Here is a 5,773-nt window from a genome sequence, read left to right as displayed (position 1 = left end):
TTTTGCTTTCCGTAATAACTCTGACTTTGTGAACCATAAATATAAATTGTTGGTTATTTTTTATCTTTTACTGTAATATTTCATTGGCATGCATATAAAAGATTATAATTACAGTTTTAATTACTTATTTCTGTTGAGCTGGAACCAATTACCTTATTTTTCATAGAAATATGACTCTGAATAGTGTGAATTGAATAATGTGACCATTTCATAGGATTTATTAATTGTACTAATTGAGACATATCTACATCTTTAATGTTCTTTTATGTGGCTCTATTTTATCCATTTTAACAGATCCTTTAGTGGATGAGGGCTGCCAGAATATTTGCTGAGCAAGCCAATTAATCTGAAGATAAATCAAGTTGACAATAAACATATCAGAACTAAGATTGAATTGTTAATGGGTAACTATGAAGTGTATGTGAAAATGTATAGCCACAAACAGAGCATGAAAATGCCCATGTATCCAGGAATAAATTAGACAAAGCTAAATGCAGAAGAAATGGCTTTCAAATGGCTCAAGTAGAAAAATTTTTCCCCCTTCATGCCTTTTTCTGAATTTAACTGGTCAGGAGAAATCTCCATGCATTCTCAATTCATATTTATAAACAGTTTAATGGGGGAAATAATCAGAAAGTTCTGATGACGTGTTCAAAATATTTTGCTAACTACAGTTTAATCATTAACAAGAATGAACGTGAAAATCTGATCTGCCTTTCTAACATTAAGGGGTTCATTCTTACGAGCAATCTTCACTTTTAGCTAGGCTCAAGACTTTAATCTTTCTTGGAGCTTTTCAGTTGGCAGATACTGTCTCTGATCAAATTGTGTTGCAAACACTCCATTAGAGTCGCTAAAGAACTTCCCTGTTAAAAAGAAAAAAGGGTTGGATGGTTCCTATTTCAATACTGTTCCTATCTACACTTATGATTATGCTCCTTTTGAGAATGGACAACCCCTGGAAGAAGAGCTCCAAAGATTTTCCACCAGGACCCAGGCCTTTGCCTGTCATTGGAAACCTCCACATCATGGATCTGAAGAAACCTTACCAGACAATGTTAGAGGTAACATGTTTTTATCCTTTCTGTTGCAAGGCAAATTTATGACTTTTGTAGGCCATGGAAATGACAACCAAAGAGAAGTAGAAGAAGAATGGAATGCTCTTATTAAATTCAATGGCTCATTTCATTCCCTACAAGTATCACCTAGATCAGTGACAGGGAACCTATGTCTACCAATTTTTTGGTAATCAAATGAGCAGCAACTGCAGCCAGGCTGACCAGTGGAACAAGATTTATGGAAGTGAAGTCCAACAATGTTTGGAAGGGTACAATATTCTTGAGCTCTTGTGTTTACTATAGTAGTACTGAATACTTGTGTTGTTTCCTTTTGTTAGATGTTCCCCATTTAATTTTGAAAGAGAATCAAACCAGATAATGTGAAGCCATTATAGGACATAGCAGAACAGACATGATTTCCAACATGTCTTGTAAGTACTGTTTGAAAAAAACTACGTCTGTCATTCCTTACTTATTTTATAACTGGGAGAAGAGAAAGCCAACAATATTGTTTTGATCTCCATAAGTGAACTACAAGATGAATATTGTTGTTCTTGATAAGGATAGTCTTAAAAGTAGAAAAACATGCATTTCATCTCTAAAATAAACATGGAGGCACTGCTGGTTTGCTTTTCCCATGTCACATCTAAATGAAGCCCAGGGATAGAAAACAATGGTAAAATAGTATACTATTCATCTCTATTTGATCTCAGCCCTGAACCTTGGTAAATCTTGATAGGCATCAGCAAAATACATTTTTATTTTGTGAGAAAATTGATAGTTTCAAGATGAGAACCTGGAGCTTTGTATGAATTGGTTCTGTTTAAAATAACTCCAAACTCCTTTTTTATTTTACAAACTTACAAAAATCCACACCACATTATTTTTATTTACTTAAAAATTGTAATTGTCACAATCTATGGACTATGAATAACACACAGTTTATCAAATTGTGTGTTACTCATAGCCCACGGATTATAACAGTGAATGGATTATCAAAATCCATTCACAAACCTATCCTTTGAAGTCTCCTTTGTGTGTTTCTTTGAGCATGTAGGTGTGTGTCAGTGTGTACATGTGCTGACTTGAAGTTAGTTTTTGACTCTTGCTGGCTACCAGGATGCAACGCAAGATTTCAAAAGTGAGTTGTCCTTTACTGTTTCCCAGGGCTGAGAGAAAGGGATGGCCCAAGGTCACCCAGCTGGTTTGTGCCTAAGGTGGGACTAGTACTTAAGGTAAAGGTAAAGGTTCCCCCGCACATGCGTGCTAGTCGTTTCCGACTCTAGGGGCCGGTGCTCATCTCCGTTTCATAGCCGAAGCTAATTTCTAGTCTTGTGCCTTAACCATTAGACCAAAATGGCTCTGAATCCTTTCTTTTGAATTTACAGTTTATTAGTTAGAAAAGAAAAATATATAACAGAGTTTGTAAGCAACTATATATTGCATATTCTTATAAATCATATGTAAATAAATTATAATAGGAAAAACCATCTCTTCCCACCTGTGTTATTATGGGTAAATCTATTCAAAAATACATCTTTTTAAAGAAAGGTACACAAAAATGAAGTGAACTGAGTGAGAATATATTTGGACAAGAAACAACTTTAAGACTGAAATTGAGAGAAATTCAAATTGAGAGAAACTCAAAACCCCTTATTCATAAAAAAAATTTCAAAGGAAGCTAGGGCTTTCATGAATGAAAGCAAGTGATCAAATGCCCTCTAAAGAAGAGGGGTGGGCCACAAAAGGGATCAACGTCAACACTCACTAGAATTAAAACACAAGATTTTAAACTCATCCAATACCTTTAAATCCCCAGTCCTTTCTACCCTTGACATTCTCATACACTCTCTAGGATTACCCATAATCCCCTCCTTCCATCATCATCATCATTCATTCTCTCTCTCTCTCTCTCTCTCTCTCTCTCTCTCTCTCTCTCTCTCTCTCTCTCTCTCTCTCTCTCTCTCTCTCTCTCTCTCTCTCTCTCCATTTCTCTCTTTTCACAGAGAATTCTACTTCCACCCTCCCTTCTTTGTCATTCTTCACAATCTTCTTGGCCTCCCTCTCCCTTATCTTGGTTTCCAAAGTAATGTTTTTCTGGAAGCAGATATTTCTATGTCAAGTAACTTTCATTATACATTCTGTGACAGAACTGCAGGGTAAAGATAGAGGGTTCTGAAGCATTATTTCAACATCTGCTGCTAGAAGGTTATGTTGCTGAACTACAATGATCCACTAGTATTCCAGTTCTGTTTTCCTTATTAATTAATAGGGAGTGAGAGATCCTGCCATTATCTTGTGGCATGCTGCAGGACTCAGTACTCTCTCCATTCCTTTTTAACATCTACATGAAGCCACTGGGTGAAATCATCTGTCACCATGAGTTGAGGTATCTGCAGTACACAGACAATACTCAACTCTGCATTTCCACTCCTGGTGACCCTGTTGATGCTGTTGCTGCCCTCTTGTGGTGTGTGGAGGCTGTGGGGCCCTGGATGGGGGGCAATAGTTTAATTGAACCCTGTGGCAAGACTGAATGGCTTTGGGTGCATGGAGCTCCAAGAACCCGGACCTTGATATTTTTAGTTCTGGATGAGGTGGCGCTACCTCAGATCTGGTTTGCCACTTGGGGATTCTCCTGGACCCGCAACTCCTGCTTGAGGTGCAAGTGATAGTTGTGGCTAGGAAATCCTGCAGGAGACCCTTTGGATTGTGTGACAGTTTCGGCCTCTCCTGGATCAGGAGTGCCTATGCTCAGTCATTCAAGCACTAGTAATCCTGTGTTTGGACTATTGCAATGTGCTCTACATGGGATTAGCCTTGAAGGGCATTTAGAAGCTACAGCTGGTACAGAGTGTGGTGGTGCAGGTAGTTTTGGGGCTCCAAGGGTGGAGGTGCAATTGCTTCCAGGTGCAATTCAAGATGTTGGTAATCACCTTTAAAGCCCTTCATGGGCCCAGGCTATTTGAGGTGCTTTCTCATCCCTCTGAGATTGGCCTACTTCACCTGTACTGGCAGAGGAGGGATGCTCTGAATATCAGCAAGGATATTCTGGCTGGCAGGGGCCAAGAGAATAGCCTCTTTGGCCATTGTGCCTGCCCTTTGGAACATCTTGCCACCTGGAATCAGGTCAGCTCCAAACCTCCTGACCTTAGAGCTTAAAGACCTGGTTTTTCCAGTTAGCTTGGAGCTCCAATGAGGAGGGTTCACACTGGGAATGGTTGATAGATTAATAGCAGATCCCATCTCCTCTCCTTCCCATCCTCTCTCCCTCCCCATCTTTTAGTTAGACTTGAATATTTGTATTTTTGTAATATTTTATTTATATTTTTATGTGTTTTATAATTTTACCTTTTTAATAGTGTAAGCTGTGATAAGATGGGCTGTCAATACATTTAATAATTAATAATTAATTTAGAACATATTCTTAATAAAAAATATCTCTGTCTCTCTCACACACACACTTTCTTTTTTCCAGCTATCCAAACAGTATGGACCTGTATTCAAAATCTAACTGGGACTCCAGAAAATAGTGGTGCTAACAGGATATGAGACCATAAAGGAAGCTCTGGTGAACAAGGCTGAGGTGTTCACTGAGAGGGCCCGCACCCCCATATTTGATGAGTTTTCAAAGGGTTTTGATGAGAACCTTCATTCCATGTCAATACAATTTAAAAACATATAGCTGTACAATGGAGACTCTGTGCCAGCATCACCACAGCAGCAATACAAATTAGAATTGACTGAAACTGGGAAAACATACAAAGTGTGACATTGGTATTCATAACTGTGACTTCAATGGCTCTCTCATCCTCTGCCACAGTATATGCTTAAGAAATAATTTAGAATGCCTTGTAGTGCAAAGAAGATTCCAGTCTAGAGATTGAGAGCTTCTAAGATGAAGTAAAGGTAAAGGTAAAGGTTCTCCCACACATGCGTGCTAGTCGTTTCCAACTCTAGGGGCCGGTGCTCATCTCCGTTTCAAAGCTGAAGAGCCAGCGCTTGTCTGAGGACGTCTCCGTGGTCATGTGGCCGGCCAAAGGCGCACAGAATGCTGTTACCTTCCCACTGTAGTGGTCCCTATTTTTCTACTTGCATTTTTACATGCTTTTGAACTGCTAGGTTGGCAGAAGCTGGGACGAGAACCAAAGTATCAGCTTATATTAATTATGCTGTACCCACTGATCTGAAAGGGAGCATTCAGTACCCTAATAAGGAGGTTACTTGGGTCAAGGGCACCCATTTTAGAGCTCTTGCATAACTCCCAATATCTCAAATATTGGAGTTGAATGTGACTCCATATTTATTACATTTTTATTACAAGCATTAATTACACTATTTGCACTTAAACATTTTTTTGCATGTGCCTGAGATGTTGAAAGTTTGCTCCCACTAAAACATTCTTTCCCACGATACCCAAACCTGCATCCCAAAGTCAGAGAAATATAAAAATTTACAACCATTAACTGTTTAAGAAAATAAACCAAGAAGGGATCATTACGTCTGTTTGCTTTAAAATGAGTCGAACAAAACACTGTAATATCTGCTTCACTGGAACATTTTCAAAATCTCGTCTGATTACAATTTACTAATTATGATTACAATAAATTAGCTAAGATATGAAAATAGCAGAATCAGGTAACCTCAGTGAGGAAGGAGAGTGCCATTATTTATTTTAATCTATTTAAGCATGTAGTTTAATAAATAAATAAATA

The 5,773-nt window shown here is 38.4% G+C and overlaps 1 long non-coding RNA gene across 1 annotated transcript; it reads left to right on the top strand.

Annotated features, from left to right (window-relative positions):
- Window positions 1-848: 848 nt before the first annotated feature.
- Window positions 849-5,552, top strand: LOC308660273. Its single transcript, XR_014024687.1, has 3 exons — window positions 849-1,064; window positions 1,397-1,489; window positions 4,537-5,552. It is a non-coding gene; the product is annotated as an uncharacterized lncRNA (long non-coding RNA).
- The last annotated feature ends 221 nt before the right edge of the window (window positions 5,553-5,773 follow it).

This window comes from Vipera berus, assembly GCF_964194415.1.
Source record: "Vipera berus genome assembly, chromosome: 1".
Classification (NCBI taxonomy): Eukaryota; Metazoa; Chordata; class Lepidosauria; order Squamata; family Viperidae; genus Vipera; species Vipera berus.
Note: the sequence above shows the minus strand (reverse complement) of the source record. Positions and strands in the feature narration are given on the sequence as shown.